The sequence below is a fragment of the Sus scrofa genome, chromosome 18 (assembly GCF_054392235.1).
Source record: "Sus scrofa isolate SSC_HxYL_T2T_F1_AM1 chromosome 18, Sscrofa_HxYL_maternal_Yorkshire_Landrace_v2.0, whole genome shotgun sequence".
NCBI classification, from domain to species: domain Eukaryota; kingdom Metazoa; phylum Chordata; class Mammalia; order Artiodactyla; family Suidae; genus Sus; species Sus scrofa.
This window is the reverse complement of record NC_139400.1, coordinates 13514161-13531155: the sequence shown is the minus strand read 5'-3', so window position 1 is coordinate 13531155 and position 16995 is coordinate 13514161. Positions and strand designations below refer to the sequence as shown.

At 50.5% G+C, this 16995-nt stretch overlaps 1 protein-coding gene and 1 long non-coding RNA gene across 2 annotated transcripts in view; both read left to right on the top strand.

Annotated features, from left to right (window-relative positions):
• Positions 1-3612, top strand: part of LOC146394873 (uncharacterized) — a 40277-nt gene extending 36665 nt beyond the window's left edge. Inside the window, exons 2-3 of the long non-coding RNA XR_014833468.1 lie at positions 1059-3406; positions 3492-3612. This is a non-coding gene — a long non-coding RNA (uncharacterized LOC146394873). The remainder of the gene's footprint in view (positions 1-1058; positions 3407-3491) is intronic.
• ACTR3B (actin related protein 3B) overlaps positions 1-16995 on the top strand; it is a 271775-nt gene that overhangs the window by 156438 nt on the left and 98342 nt on the right. The window lies entirely within an intron of this gene.

Genomic DNA, 16995 nt, shown 5'->3' with positions numbered 1-16995 from the left:
TTTCCCTTTCGTTTTATTCCTTTGTTCTGTTTTTTGGGTCAAGGTGCGATGATACGGTTTTTGTCTTTGACTTAGTTCACTTAGCATAATACACTCATCAGGTTGGTGCACATGGCAAGATTTTATTCTTTTTTTATGACTGAGGAATATTTCATTGTCTATGTACCTAAGACAACTTCTTATTCCCTTGCTTACTTTTCTCTTGCTATTATCCAGGGCTCCGAGCTCACCCAAAGGGCTCGTGCATTCATCTGTTGATGGACTCTTAAGGTGCTTCCACTCCTTGGCCACTGTAAATGGGCTGCTGTGAACACTGGGATACAGCCATCCTTTCAACTCTGTGGGTGCGTTTACTTCCGGTCAATAGGCAGGAATGGAATTTCTGGGTCAGAAGGTGGTTTTATTTTTATTTTGGGGGGAAAGCTCCATACTGTTTTCCCCAGTGGCCGCACCAATTGGCATTCCCCCCGAAAGTGCAGGAAGGGCCTCTCTTCTCCGCATCCTGGGTAACACTTGTCATTTGCTGTCTTCTTGTTGATGGCCATTCTGACAGCTGTAAGGTGGGTTTACGGCGGTGATGCGTATTTCCCTGAGGGTTAATGATGTCGAGTATCTTTTCATGTGTCTGTTGGCTGCGTGCGCATCTTTTTTGAAGATACATCCATTTTAAATCACACTGTTTTCTGAAATTGAGTGGTATGGCTCCTTTATGTAACGAAGATCAGAAGGAAATGATCAAGAGGATGAAGAGAATGACCATGAAAAAGATGAAGGAAGGGGAAGAGGAGGAAGGAGATGAGGAGGAGAATGAGAAAGTAATGCTTGAACCTGGGAACGTCACTACAGCTTTGAACCTCAGTTCCCTGATCAGCCACAGGCTACTGTACTTGCCTCTCTTTTTGTGATGATAAAGCGACACTATGTATGAGAAAGGAGCTCAAAACCTGTGAAGAGCTACACCCATGGAGGCAGGATGATTTAGTAAAGACCGTATGTATCCGTAATGATATTACGTATCATGTGACCTTCCTTTTTCTTTTTTTTTCCTGCACCCACAGCATCTGGAAGTTCCCAGACCAGAGATTGAACCTGAGCTGCAGCAGTGACAACACCAGATCCTTAACCACAAGGCCACCAGGGAAGTCCCATCATGTGACCTTTCAGAGCAGGTCACATGTGACATAGTGGGGCGGGGGGGGGGGGAGGAGGGGGCGTGCCGAAATGCTGTGGGCGTTGGTGTTCACCCTGTAAAGTGATGCAGGTTCGAGCCCGCTGCTTTGGCTCTCGGATTCCATAGGCTCGCACCTGCCCTGCAATAAACCGATTGGAGTCCACAGTGTTTGCCACGTTTCACCCAGTCAACCAGAACTTGCCATCCTTGTCAGTAGTTTTAGTCGGAGCGATGAAGCCAGATCAAGACTGTTTAAATATGCTAATAGGCGGACAGGAGATTAAACGGGTCCCTTAACAAATGACTCTCCATCCAGCCCCCCAGTGTCCCCACCTGACATAGCCACACCTTAATAGCCCTGATAGTCCCGCCTGAAGGAGACGTTCCACACACCCCCAGGTCGTTGCCCTTGCTATCCACCCGTGAGCCTGTGACAGCGGAGAATTATCATGCCTTCTTTGCATGTCATCCCTCTATTTCTCTGTGGCCATGGAGGTGGCTTCGTGAGGCTGCCCAGAGAATCATTGCCTTGCTGATCTATCTGTTCCTGGGCCACTTTCCTGGGCTAGTGACAAATTGCTCTCCATTGGGAAAAACCACTTAGAGCATTTAAGACAGTGGTGACAAATTTCTCAGATTTGGGGTTCATTTAAAAAGCTCTAAGAATGAAAGTTTCTCCCCAAAGCCTTGAAATGTACAAGAAGTTGAGTATTGAAACTTAAGAGGTCCATTTGGAGTGATTCCTGATGCATGCCCGATATTTGGGGAAAGATGCCGTGGGGCAACTTAACTAACACATCTGCTCTTCATTTTGCTTTGGCTGGTGATCAGGCTGATCGGCTCTGTGCTCCAGGATGGTGTGCATGACGTGGACGCCCCGTTAAGCATCTGCTACTCCCCATGTAATCCCCGCTTCCTCTTCCACTTTGAAATCCTAGGTCCTCCTGCAGCCCCCAGGCAGGAAAAAGCAGTACAGTCCCTCTTCCCAGAGGATGCTTCTACCATCTCCCGGGGACCATGCGGAAAGCCTACCTGCACTGATGCTTGAAGATGCTTTTCCTCCTCTAGACTTGCCCCTGCCCCCGCCTTGTCTCCAGACCGGTAGCCACATCAGAAACTGTATGGTCCAACTGGGGAAACACAGTTTCTGCTATGGGAAGAGATGCCTACTCAACAAAAAACTGTAGGACCTGGACCATATGCACGGAAAGGAAGCAAGAGAGCACATGGGGAGGGGTCTTGAAGGTGATGGTGGGAGTGAGCGAATACAAGGGGAATGAGGGCAGCTGATGAACGTGGGAGCATCCTTGTGCGATTCATAACTAAAGCACTGGCAGGAGCTCTTGGACCTCGTCCTAATACACGGTCGCCATGACCCCTTGAAGTTTGAATATAAGGAGGAACGCAGTCAATAGGAGGAGGTTCCAGACATCCTTCGTCAGGGATTTATAGGGCAGGTCGGGAGGCCCAGAGAAGTGTGCGATTTGGAGCAGATTTATTGCATGAGAAGGAAATCCTATTCTTGTTCCCTAAAAGAGCCCAGAGGACACCCATTCCCCACGGCGATAGGACGGCTCGAGTGAGGGGCATCACTGGCATCTTTGAGAAGCCAAGGGTGGCTGTCTTCTGTTGGCCAAAATTAATAGTAGAAAATACTGCCCAGGAGCTGGGGTGCCTGTAGCCAATAGGGTGATAGGATTCTGGAAAAGCAGAGGCCAAGCGGCAGCATTACCTGTTAAGGGGCTCATGGACCTAAATACCATAAGGGGCAACGCGGCTGAACAGGTGACCGAGTGGCCCGATCTCCAGGGGGCTCTGGGGATGAAAATGTTGGACTGGCCACCATTATTCTCTGACCCATAGAAATCTGTGGTGATGGCCAGTGTCTCATGATTATCTTAGGATAAGATATGTTGCGTCTGACTGTACTCTTTGACTTGTGTGGTCAGAAAAAAATATGAGTCCCCCTCATGAAACACTTCGATCCCTCACCAAGTTTCCATATCCGAGCCAACTCTCACGCTTGGATCTTACAGATGGCATGGGAAAGTTGAGTTCTTTTGAAGAGAAATCTTGTGATTTCTTTACACATATTTAAAATCATATTCCCTGACCCCTCTCCGAAGGGACGTGTGGCCATTTCCTAGAAGAGCTGTACACGGGGCTAAGAGGAATATGCAGTATGGGGCCGACACACATGGGACATCTTAATAGACTGGAGGTGCGGGAAGCCAGGTGAGCATGTGGGGTTGCGCCCAAGTGTGTCCACCTCACAGCTCACACTTCAGACTCACTCATCTTATCTCTACTCTTTACACAGGGGCCACCTGCTGAAGCCACTCAACCTCCCACCGTTAGACAGAGTTGGATGCTGACACCAACTGCTCGGTTCCCAGTTTTGGCTAATTGCGAACTGACCTCTCGAGGGCAAGTGTGTGGGTAAGGGTGAGGGTGGAGCAGGTGCAGGTGAGGCGGGGAGAGATTTTTGTCTTTTACTGAGATTTCACTTACCTTATGGCAAAAAAAAAAAATCCATCTCAAGGAATCTTTCCCTCTTATCCATCAAATGGCAGCAAAAACAAAGCTTGTTCTTCTCCGTTTTTTTTTTTTTTTTTTTTTGTCCTATTAGGGCCACACCCATGGCATATGGAGATTCTCAGGCTAGGGTTCGAATCTGAGCTATAGATACCAGCCTACACCACAGCCACAGCAACGAGGGATCCAAGCCACGTCTGTGACCCACACCGCAGCTCACGGCAACGCCGGATCCTCAACACCCACACCAAGGCCGGGGGTTTGAACCTGCGTCCGCATGCATTCTGGTCGGGTTCGTTAACCACTGAGCCACGACAGGAACTCCACGAAGCTTACTCTTGAATTAAGCTTTTTTTTCTTGGAGTTCTTGAATGCATAAGAAGATAATATTATCTGGCTGCAGGCTATTAAGAGAGCTCTTTACAACTGATTCTCACCCGAGACCTTAGCCACCAGGAGTATCACCGAGTCTCATTTGTCATTCTTCCATGATGTGACAAGCTCTAGTGTATTTAACTGGCAGTCATGCCAAGGGGAAGCTTCCTTATTCCCTCTGAGGGGAGGTTAACAAAGCTCTTCCTAGCACACTTCTATACCAATGCAGTTTTTGGGGGGTGCTTATGTGTAAGGAGAGCAATGGATCCACGTTGGGGAGACAATTAGCCATTCCACTTCGAGTGCCCTCTAGGGAGGTGGAATGAATGACCTTTGATGATCTTGTCCAGGGGTTTCCAGAGGTTTTTTTTATTTATTTATTTTTTATTTTTTGGTGCTCCATGTTTGTTTTCCACTGGGTGCGAGGCCCAGGGTTATGGGGTATCAGAAAGGCTCTCGTGTGGCTTGGGATCGTGAAGAGCCGGGTTCTCTCACTTTCTTTTTGGTGCTGTTTTGTTATTAAAGAACCCAACTGCTGCCTCTGGCTGCAGCCCTTTAGTCTCAGGAAGGGGAGTGGAGGGGAGGGGCTCTGATGAGCCTAGTGCCTTGGAAGGAAGCCTGGCAGCTGGGGGTGGCAGCTGGTGGTGGCCGCTCAGGATGGAGGCCTGCAGTTGGGTGTGCCCGGCTGGCTGCCAGGTTGCTGCTGCCCCACCACTTCCTGAGCCAGGTCGCAGGTGATCCTGTGGGGGAGGCCCCGGCAGATTCCGAGGGGCCCGGGGACTCCAGCACCATGGCCAGGAGTGGGAGCGTGGGCTTCCCGAAAAAGAAGCTAGCCCACCAGTGTCCTGGGTCAGCTTTGGGGAGACCTGAGAGCAGCAGAGTGAGGTCAGGCTGCTGCAGCCCACTCCCCCGACAGTCCCCCGGTACAAAGGGGAGCAGAACTGCACTCACCGGGGGGCGGGGGATGGCTTCTCCGGGGCACTGGGCACGGCTGCAGGAGCTGTTACTGCAAGTCGTGCCCAGGCGGCAGCGGTAGTGGTCATGGGTGGCCACGAACGAGCCGCTCGAGGGGAGGGCTGCCCTGCTCTTGCTTGTGGGCTGCTGGGAATCTCGGCGGCGACCCCTCGCGGGCCTTGGCGCAGGATCACCGATGGCAGGGCCGGGGACACGAGGCCACGGAACCCATCTGCGCGGGAGACCGCAGACGGCCGCTCCACGACTCAGACGCGCCAGCCACACACGCGTGGATGTGCCCCGCCCCCACCCGCCCCTTATCTTCCAGATTTTTTTGTTCTTTGGTGATAATACCAAGTTGGTCATTGTGACAGTGATTTCATACATACTGATTTCTGCCTTAAGTTTGCTAGAATTTCCACTGCTCAGAAGGGAGAGGAGACAGTGCGAGAAATGTTATTTTGAGAACAGATGACGAGCAGACAGCACCTGGGGCCAAGTGCCTGCGTCTTGGAGAAATTCATAAAAGTCTAGGAAGGGCATTGACCCACACCTGCCCTGGAGCTTAGCAAAGCAGCGCTAAGTTGATCTACACTGTCGTGCCAATTTCTGCAGTGCAAAAAAGTGACTCAGCCACATATTCTAGTCTATACTCTTTTCCATCATGGTCTATCCTGGGAGCTTGGATGTAGTTTCCTGTGCTCTACAGTAGAAACTTGTTTATTCATTCTAAATGTAATAGTTTGCATCTACTTACCCCAGACTTCCAGTATCTCCCACTCCCTCCCCCTCCCCCTTGGCAACAAGTCTGTTCTCCATGTCTGAGTCTGTTTCTGTTCTGTAGGTAGGTTCACTTGTGCCGTATTTTGGATTCCATATATAAGTAATATTATATGGCATTTATCCTCTTTCTGACTCACTCTACTTACTATGAAAATCTCTAGTTGCATCCATGTTGCTGCAAATGGCATTATTTCATTCTTTTTTATGGCTGTGTAGTATTCCATTGTATATATGTACTACATGTTCTTAATCCATTCATCTGCCAATGGACATTTAGCCATGTCTTGGCTATTGTGAAGAGTGCTGCAGTGGACATAGGGATGCCTGAATCTTTTTGAATTATAGTTTTGTCTGGGTATATGCCTAGGAGTGGAATTGTTGGATCATATGTAGTTCAATATTTAGTTCTCTGAGGAACTTCCAGAATGCTTTCCATAGTGGTTGTACCAGTTTATACTCTCACCAGCAGTGTAGGAAGGTTCCCTCTTCTCTGCACCCTTTCCAGCGTTTGTTATTTGTATACTTACTAATGATGGCCATTCTGACCAATGTGAGGTAATACCTTATTGTAATTTTGATTTGCATTTCTCTGATAATTAGCGGTGTTGATCATCTTTTCATGTGCCTCCTGGCCGTCTGTGTGTCTTCTTTGGAGAAATGTCTATCTAAGTCTTCTCTCCGTTTTTCAGTTGGGTTTTTTTTTTTTGTTGTTGGCTTGTAAAGACTTAAATATGAGACATAACACCATAAAAACTCTCAGAAGAGAACATAAGCAAAACATTCTTTGACATAATCCATAAAAATATTTCCTTAGATCAGTCTCCGAAAGCAATGGAAATAAAACCAAAAATAAACAAATGGGACCTTGGAGTTGCCGTCATGTGCAGTGGTTAACGAATCCGACCAGGAACCATGAGGTTGTGGGTTCGATTCCTGGTCTTGCTCAGTGGGTTAAGGATCTGATGTTGCTGTGAGCTGTGGTGTAGGTCGTAGATGAGGCTGGGATCTGGTGTTGCTGTGGCTCTGGCATAAGCCGGTGGCTACAGCTCCGATTAGATCCCTAGCCTGGGAACCTGCATATGCCGCGAAAGCAGAAATGGCAAAAAGACAAAGAAAAAAACAAAAACAAAAACAACCCCCCCCCCACAAATGGGACCTAATCAAACTTACAAGCTTTTGTACAGCAAAGGAAACTGTAAACAACACGAAAAGACAACCTACAGGACGGGAGAAAATATTTGCCAACCAGGCAACCGGCAAGGGTTTAATCTCCAAACTATGGAAACTTCTTATTTTAATTTAGTCTTTTACAGGTTTCTGATGATGGAAGGTAAGTTGAATGAACAGGTCACGGGGAGCAAAGACTGAACACTCAACTCCTCTTGCCTTCAAGCTCTTGTTTGCCCTTGAACGTGATGGCACGTTGGAGGCCCACGTGAGCGGCTCTGCACCGTGGCTGGACGGTGGCTGTTATGTGACTGCTCTTTTGGTCCTCAGGGCCTTGGAGAATATGCTGTTTCTCAGAAGGGGTGTGAAAGGCGTTCCAGTGAGTTTGGGGTGGGGCTTCTCTGAGGGGAGGAGGTATATTCTGAGGCCAGGGTTTCTTTTTTGAGGACGTAAGTGGCAGGCAGTTCCTCAGGACCTCAGGGCCGCTGCTCCCTGTGTCTGAAGGTGTTCTGCCTTCTCGGTTGGCCTGAGAAACCCACAGCACCCCGTACAAGCTTCTAAAATGCAGCTAGCTTTTAGGGAACTCCACTTTCAAACCTACACCAAGTGTTCGGCAGAGAAAACCCCCAGTCTTTGCTGTACATACAGAAGGCAAGGCAGTCCGGCAGCCATGCATCTCAACCTGCGAGGAATGAAACCTAGTTTTTAGTGGGGGGTCCTTTTCTTCCCTCTTTAGGGATCGTTTAAGAAAGAGCCCTGTAGTCACCCCTGAGATGCTTTTCCACTGGGCTTCTCAAATGTTGGTGGACGCACGAACGCCCTGGGAACCGTGTTAAATGCAGGCTGTGACCTAGTGGGTCTGGGGGCGACCTGGGATTCTGCATTTCCGTCAAGCTCCTGGGTGACGCCAGTGCTGTGGTCTTGGGACCACTCATTCATCAGTAAGGCTCTAAAGTGCTGCTCTTGTCCATGTGTCTCCTAAACTTCCAGGATTTGCCAGCCTGCGACTAGCAAGGCAGCTACTGTAGTACCATTAATTCCCAAATAGAAATCTATTCATTAATAGGTTAATTCCCCTGAGGCTTGTGTCCAGACCTTTATCTCCGTATCCCTTCTGTTTGGGGTTAAATCGTGAGCCAACCTTAAGGATATGTTTGATATTAATGCCCAGTATCCCCAAATAGGGTCTTTGCTGCTGTCATCAAGTTAAGATGAGGTCACTAGGGCGGGCTCTAATCTGCAGGGACTGATGTCCTAATGAAATGGGCAAATTTGGGCAAAGAGACAGCACAGTGGGAAGATGATGCGAGGAGAGACTGGGAGAAACGCCCCGGGACCATGAAGGCAGACGGGGCGATGTTCTGGGTGCCCCTGCGTGAAACGCCTCCCGCAGCAAAACTGTGAGTCACACGCTCCGCTGGGCCCCTCTTTTCCTGGGTCCGTGGGGCGTAACTCCCTGGCTGTCACCCTCAGTAGTGGCTCTACTAGCTTGGGGCTGGGAGGGGAAGGGCTGAGAGTCTGACTCTGGCTTTGGGGGGCCTTTTAGGGGGGCAGCTTGCTTCTTCCCGGCATCTCACAGTCACTTTTTTTCTCTGCCCCCCCTCTTTCCTTGGGTGGTCATTCCCCTCACCCCCTCCAGCTTCACAAAACCCCTCCCAGCTCCTTCCTTGCTTCTTAAAATATTGTGCAGAGTCATTCATTTACTCAAAAAGTATTGATGGATCACTTGCTACATTTCAGGCCCAGCTTTAGGCATATTGCAATTAAACAGGACACGGGGAGGTCTCTGACCCCACTCATCAGAAGTATCCAAGCCCAGGAGTTCCCGCTGTGCTGCGTCTCTGCAGTGCCAGGATGCAGGTTTGATCCCCAGCCCGGCACAGTGGGTTAAAGAGTCTGGTGTTGCTGCAGCTGCAGCTTTGATCACAACTGTGGCTCAGATCTGCTCCCTGGCCCGGGAACTCCATAGGCCCCAGGGCAGCCAAAAAAAAAAAAAAAAAGAAAGAAAGAAATCTCCAAGCCCAGACCCCTGTTGACAAGGTTTGGGGTCCTCAGCTGAGTAAGTTATTCTGTGATGGTTGGACTTTGAGATGCAGACGCTGGTCCAGGGCTGTGCTCTGGGCGTGAGGTGGGTCATTGACTTGAGTCAGATGTGGGCCATTCAGTGTGTTCACACCCGCCTTCCAGGGCCTGTGGCCTTGAGCTTGTCCAGCGCACGTGCACGAGCGCGCACACACACACACACAAATAAGTTTTAGATACTTTTGTTTCTTGCTTATAAAAATACTTAAATCTGTTCATCTTTTTATTTGTATACGTTCCTCAAAATACTCAATGAGGAATCCCATCAAGTGTTTGATTAAATTTAATGTTTCTTTATTGATATTAAAATTCATTTCCAGGAGTTCCCGTGATGGCTCAGTGGTTAATGAACCTGACTAGTATTCATGAGGACGTGGGTTCGATCCCTGGCCTCACTCAGTGGGTTAAGGGTCCCGTGTTGCTCTGAGCTGTGGTGTAGCAGATGTGGCTTGGATCCTGCATTGCTGTGGCTGTGGTGTAGGCCGGCAGCTGCAGCTCTGATTCGACCCCTAGCCTGGGAACCTCCATATGCCAGAGATGTGGCCCTAAAAAGACAAAAGACAGAAAAAAATTCATTTCCAGGACTGATGTTAATATTCATCACATCAGACATAGCGACCAAAACCCCAGTCTGGAGTGCAAAGTGTATTAATTGTTTTAGGGTACTCACAGTTTTTCTTCTTCTCCGAAATCTTAACAGGAGGAGTTCCCTGGTGGCCTAATGGTTAAAGATCTGACATTGTCATTGCTGGGGCATGGGTTTGTGCCCCAACCCCAGAACTTCTGCATGTTGCAGGCCAGCTAAAAAAAAATCTTGAAAAGAAGTACGTTTTCGTTCTTTCTTTTCTTCTCTTTATGGCCGCACCTGTGGCATATGGAATTTCTCTGGCCAGGGGTCAAATCGGAGCTGCAGCTGAGGCCTAGGCCACCGTCATGGCAAGACCAGAGCCGAGCCACATCTGCAACCTATGCTGCAGCTTGTGGCCACGTTGGATCCTTAAGCCACTAAGCGAGGCCAGGGATCGAACCTGCCTCCTTACAGAGACAACAGTCAGGTCCCTAACTCACTGAGCCACAATAGGAACTCCTACATTTTCTATATTCAAGACTTTTCTCTTTCTGTTTCACTGAATGATGACGGGCGATTTTAGTTCCTAGTGTCTGCCCCAGGAACCAGGCCTGGAGATCGTAAAAGTACCAGCTTCTGGAGTTCCCACGGTGGCTCAGCAGTAACAACCTGACTAGTAGCCACGAAGACTCGGGTTGGATCCCTGGCCTCGTTTAGTGGGTTAAGGATCTGGCGTTGCTGTGAGCAGTGGTGTAGGTCGCAGGTGTGGCTTGGATCCAAAGTTGCTGTGACTGCGGTGTAGGCTGGCAGCTGTAGCTCCAATCACACCCCTATCTTGGGAACTTCCATATGCTGCAGGTGCAGCCCTAAAAAAAAAAAGTACGACCTTCTCCTTCCCCTGACACTCCGCATCTCTCTTTCCCCCCCACACAGCCGAGGTAGAGAGGAAGGTGCTGTTTTACAAGGATTTGAGATGTGGAGCAGGAAGGGGGGCTTGGGAGGAGGTGATGGGGTTGGACGGGGCAGAAGGGGCGATCCTGGTGTAGAGTAGCTGAGTAGCCCTGGAGATGCACTTAGCTGTGAGGTGTGGTTGCTAATATTCCATCCAGCCGGGGAGTAAATGCCTCATCTTTGAAAGGGAAGCAGATCAGCGTGGCAGAACCTCCACGACAGGGAGAGCCAGGGCAACCCCACCGAGCACAAGGACGTCCTGAACTTGATGGGACCAGGGGCTTGTGTCAATGCAATGCTTCCTTCACGGAGGGTCTGAAAGTAGGTTAGCCGAACTAAATAGCGTGCTTAGGGATGTGGTTGACGTAGCCTGCCACAGACGCCTTATCTCCTCGTGAACTGGAGGAATTTGCAAACCGGCACGGTCAGCAGGCCACTTTGAGTAGCACTGCCGTGGCCCAGCTCTGCTCCCATCCACCGGGTCATTTCCCATCAGCTCTCTGTGCAGTTAAACTTCCACTGATGTCCAGCGTCTGGGAGCATAAGCTTTGCCCCCACCCTGCTCTCCTAACACACTTTTTCTTTTTCTTCTTTGTCCCCCCAGGGTGGGGAGGTTGATTCATCTTAGTAGATCTTGACAGGTTGCACCTGACTATGTGTATTTCGTCTTCCCAGATGTCCAATCTGTGTCAGCTGAGAAACATCTGAAGTGCTGACAAGGCTCTTACGAACATCACAGCTATCACTTCAGAGTCGGGAGGATTAATTCTTCTTAATTATGTGTGTGCCGCGCCATCCTTCATATTTATTGATGCTGTCTGGTCAGTCTGGGAGATTTATAGGCATGTAAAGCCATCCTCCATAGAAGAAACCACAAACAACCTGGCTACCTTTGCTGTCTTTTTGCACCAGACAAACATTATGCAATTATTACAGAAACTCCTTAATAAATAGGCACTGGCTTCTCTACCTTTCCTCTTGGGGGCCCTGGAAGGGGAGTTTGGGAATTTAGGATTTTCTTTTCTGCAATTCTTATTTCTTTTCTCCTGTGGCGGAGATAAAAACCCACTCTCTCCTGTTAAAGCGTTTCACTTCTGGTTCCGGGAATATTCTTGAGAATCATATCCGAGGTCACTAGGTAGAACTGAACTTTTTTTTTTAATATAGAGGGCCACAGGTTTTCAGATCCTCAAATGTGACATGGCCGACTTTCAGACAATCGGAAGGAAACAGACTGTAGGATAACAGCCTCACGGAGATTGGAACTGAAATGAACATCAGCCAGTCCAGCGTTTCTTCCTCCTGGCTGCCTGTCACCATCCTTCAACACCAAGGGATTCGGAGTCAGGAGTGATGCCCTAGCATCTGTAGTCTTTAAAGCCTGATGGAGGGGTCTTGGGTGCATCTGGGTTTAAAGACATGGATGAGAGCCTCTCTCCCTCTAGGGAGGAGAGGGGCTCTGGGTATATGTGCCGTGATGTATGAGTCCAAGCTTTTATCAGTGGGGAAGCCCGGGCCTTGGAAAAGGACCATGCAGCCGAGGTGCTGGGGTTCGTCCGGTCCAAACATTCTCGCAGTAAGCACTTGCGCGGAAACGCTGTGCTAAGCTCTTAATGTGTTATCTTCCAAAAGATCACTGTAATTTATGTCGTTCTATGCAGTGGGAGTCCTTGTCATGATTTTGTAGATGGGAAAACTGAGAATCAGAAAGTTTTGGTAACTTGGAGTTCCCGCCACGGCTCAGTGGTTAACGAACCTGACTAGTATCCATGAGGATGTGGGTTTGATCCCTGGCCTCACTCAGTGGTGTTGCCGTGAGTTGTGGTGTAGGTCGCAGATGTGGCTCAGATTCCGAGTTGCTGTGGCTGTGGTATAGGCTGGCAGCTGCATTTCCAATTCTACCCCTAGCCTGGGAACTTCCATATGCCGTGGGTGCAGCCCTCAAAAGACAAAAAAAAAAGAAAGAAAGTTTTGGTAACTTGACCAAGATGACGTAAATCATCTTAAGCAGGAGTCAGGGTTTGAACCCAAGCCTCCTGTTTGAAGATTCTTGTTCTTACCTTCCTGCTGGGGGGAAAAGACCAGTTAGGGGGCTTGCGGTGGTGGCAGCAGGACCCCGGGGCTTTTCCTTGGAGGGCGGATCATGTAAGGTCTGCGTGTGAGCAGGCACACACACTGAAGCAGGGTGGTTTGGGAAGTACAGTCTGATTATCGTTGCGGAAGAAAAGAAACCAGATAATGGAACGGGAAGAAAAAGAAGGGCTAGAGAAAAACAAGTGGGGGTACTGTGATGAAGGGTGCGGGGTCACAGGGAGATGATGACCAAGAAGAGATGGATGGGGGTCCTGGACCCACAAGGTCCAAGCAGTTTCCTGGTCCTGTAGAGTCTCAGCGAGGGTGGGGGTCGGGAGGGATGGGGGGAGGACAGCACACCCCATGCAGGGCCACCTGGGGTCGGGGAGGGGCAGGTGCAACCTGGGAACAGAGTGGACACACAGGGGCTGCGGGAGGCAGGCTTTATAGTGACAAGAGGGTGGGGTTCCCCCCAGTTCCCATGAAGCCATGAGGTTAGCTTGTCTAAATCATTCCCCAGGCAGGTGGGGAACCAAAACCCCCTCCTCAAAGGTCAAGCAGCCACCCAGTCACTGTTTGGCCACAGGACCTTCTCTGCGGGAGCTGAGTGGGTGGGGGGCTTCCAGTGAGGCCACTGGAGGCTGCCCACTTTCACCAGGGGTCATGTCAGCACATCCCACTGCCCCTGCACTGCAGGCCTCAGCCCCCAGCTGGTCCTTCTTCGGAGGGTTGTGCTGATGACAAAGCTGGGGTCACTGACGTGAAACCAGAAAGCACACCATCAATGGAGAAGGTGTTGAGGAAGGGAGCTAGAAGCTGGCTAGTTGCTCATTTGCTTTGCTCCCAGAGCTGCGTGGAGTTCTTCAAGTCTGACGTTTTAATTCTGCTTTACAACCAGGCATTAATTTTTCCAAGTCTACCCGGTGTGGGCGAGATTGCTCAGGCCCACTCACTCCTGGCTCATCTGTGGGTCAGCTCGTCCTTGTGCCTGTTGGCTAAGTCGGCGCAAGACCGAGGCCATGATGGTATGGAAGGATTCCATGCTTAGATTTATTTTTTTCTTGAAAAAAAATCCTACCTGAAGAACTGGCGGGAGAAGTCACATTAGTACCAGAGGTAAAATATAAGGACTAAATACAATTTCAAATTTTCACAAAAAGATCATTTATATGTTCAGTCGTCATGAATCTTTCCCTTATTGGAGTATTCTTTTGGCGTGACCACGGGATGTGGGAGTCCCTGGGCCAGGGATTGAACACTCGCCACAGCCGTGACCTGAGCCACAGCCATTACAATGCCAAGTCTTTAATCTCCAGGCCACCAGGGAACTCCTAAACACTGTAAAATGAAACCTTAAGTGTAACTCTACTCCCCAAACATGACGGCCCTTGCGATCCTCCAGAGGGTGGCAGCTGCTGACACATTGTGTGGCCGCGGGGCTGGGCGTGATGGGGGCATGTGCGCAGGTGTGGAGCACAGAGAAATCGAAATGTAAGCGCTGGTGAAGCATTTTATTCCGGCTGAAGGGGAAGTGATTCAGAGCCTTGCGTGGAATCTGCAGTCACGATTTATAAAGGGAGATTAAAAAAGCAAGAAGCAGTGAAGCCAGGGTTTATGGATTCGTAGATGAGGGGATAAACTGGAATATAAAATGAGAAACATTGCAGTCCAAAGTCACAGGCCTGGATTGGAGTCTTGACTCCATCAATAACTCGCTGGTCAGATATTTATCCTCTTCCAGCCCCAGTGTCCTTATTTAAAAAATGGGTGCATCCCCCCCGTCTGCCCTGTAACCTCCCTGGACTGGGATCAAAGGATGAACGATAAGAAAGAAATACTGTTTCAGAGACTGTACACCAGCTTTTATTTTTTACTGTATCATTTGCAACAGCAGCTGCGGCGGTTTGGGAAGGGTCTATTCGCGTGGGAGTCGGGGGGCCGGAGGCGTGATGATTTCGTCTCCACCTAAAGAACCTCAGCATCCCCACATCAGGTGTTTCCTAAGGACGTTCACTTGGTGGGGGAGGCGAGCGGAGAACGGTCAACACCGCGGTGAGCAGGTGTCCCTGGGCACTCACCTGATTGGGGGGGCGGGGGCGGGCAGCCCTATCGCGTGTCCCCGGGGCCACGTGATACGTCGGGGGCGGAGACACTGCACGCGCTGGAGGCCATGTTCCAGCAGGGAAGCTTGCCCTCTGGTCTCCCCTCCGAGGGGACCCCGCTAGTACCGCACGTCGGGAAGGCCAAGGCCATCCCGGGGCCCACAGGCTGGCCTCAGAGGCGGCGGTCGCGGGAGGAACCTGAGAAAACCAGCTGTCCCAGCCCCTCCTGCCCAGCAGGGGCTCCCCGTCCCGCTGACGGCTGATGGCGGAGCGTCCTGCGTGGCGCCCCACGGGTGCCCCGGCCACTGGGGCTCCGGGACTCAGGGCTAAGGAGGAGGGCCGCTGCAGGAGCCGCTGCAGGAGCCGCTGCAAGGGCCCGAAGCCCGCACTCCGAGGCTTACACACTGGTAAACGCTACTTAGCGGCCGCGTGGAGGGCTGTCCGCAAGGTGTTTATTCCTGCCCCCAGTTCATCGAGCTGCCAACTGGCCTGCAGGCTGGAAGGTAAGTGGGTGGCATGGGCTCCTGCTGGAAGAGAGTCCCCGGGGGTCTGGATCCCAGCTAGGAGCAGGGGGAGCAGCAAGGCACTGCAGCCCTGACTCCCCATCTGACCTGGCCTTGACCTTGAGGCACTACCCAGAGGCAAAGCGCTGGGAGGAGTGGACTCTGGGTTTTCCCTTCTGGAAACCACAGGGCACATCAGCACAGCAGGGAGCCAGGGACCCAGAAGCTCAGGCCCAGGGGTGCCGTCCCCCAACCCACCCCAATTGTGATCTGAAAGTCCACACCGGAGTTCCTGCTGTGGCCCAGCAGGTTAAGGATCTAGCGCTGTCTCTGTAGCCACTGGGATTGATGCTGAGGCACAGGTTCGATCCCCACTCTGGCGCAGTGGGCTAAGGATCTGGTGTTACTGCAGCTGTGGTGTAGCTTGCAGCTCTCGCTTGGATTTGATCTCTGGCCTGGGAACTTCCATATGCCACAGGTGCGGCCATAAAAAAGAAAGAAAAAAGAAAGGGCTGACATTTTCAGGTTTGCTACCTTTCTGATAGGACTTCCTGGATGGCATGAACTTACCCACTTAACCCATTTGGGTTTCCAAAAACTTAGGGTGTTGCTGGGGAGAGATGATGCTCGTTTGGCTGCAGTACGAAAGGTGAGCAGGAAGCCAGAGGAACTGGCCATAAAGTCAGGTCTCCTGGGACCGTCAAGGCCACACACTCCTTATGATCACACATGCTGAGAAAATGACGGGAGAAAAGGGAAGTGCTTTCTGAATGAGTCCACTGACCAGGTGAACCCAAGATGGGGGTTTGAGTCGAGAATGACTGCAATGTCGGTGTGAGGGACTGGATCATGCCGCCCCCAAGCTCCCACGTGGGCATCCTAACCCCACACCTCAGACAGGGACCTTATTTGGAAGTAGTGTTGCTGCAGGTGTAGTTTGTTGCAATCACATTGAAGTAAGGCTTATCCTTAATATGGCTGGCGTCCTTGTGAACCGGGGGTTTGGACACAGACACCCACAGACAGGGAGGCCTCCTTACAAAGATGAATCCAGAGACGGGTGATGCTTGTACAGGCGAGGAGTGCCCAGGATGGACAGGAAACCCCCAGAAGCTAGGAGAGAGAGTCCCTCCCACTCCCTACAGCCCTTGGAAGGGATCAGCCCTGCTGGATCTTAAACTTCCGGTCCTGAGAATTGTGAAAGCCAACTTCTGTTGCTTAAACCACGCAGTTTGTGGTACTTTGTCAAGGCAGCCCTGGAAACCTAGCACGGCTGGGACGCTGGTTTACATCTGTCCCCTGGCTTTGAGAACGGGTTGGGGAGTCAAACTGAGGTCTTGGTTTTACTAAGTGGTCCATATGGTGCAGAGAAATGAATCAGGAATTCAGGGCTGGAAGATCTGGGTTCACTTGGTCAAACAGTCCCTCAGATATTTTCAAATTGGCACACAGTGGCGCTTAATAAATGAGACAGCTATGTGAGATTAGAGGAGGATGTGGGAAACAAAAAAGCATGCTATGACGATGCCAGATGGGAAATGCGATTCATGCATTCATTTACACGAATGCTTGTGCACTGCTCAGATGTGGGGCACTGTTCTAGGCGGAGTGAACACAGCGGCGTCAAAAGACAGATCTGCCTTCGTGGGGTAGACAGTACACAACAAAGTAGACGCTCTGGTTTTCCGTTAGTGGTCAGTGTTAGGGAGAAAAACCAACTCAGGAAAGGGA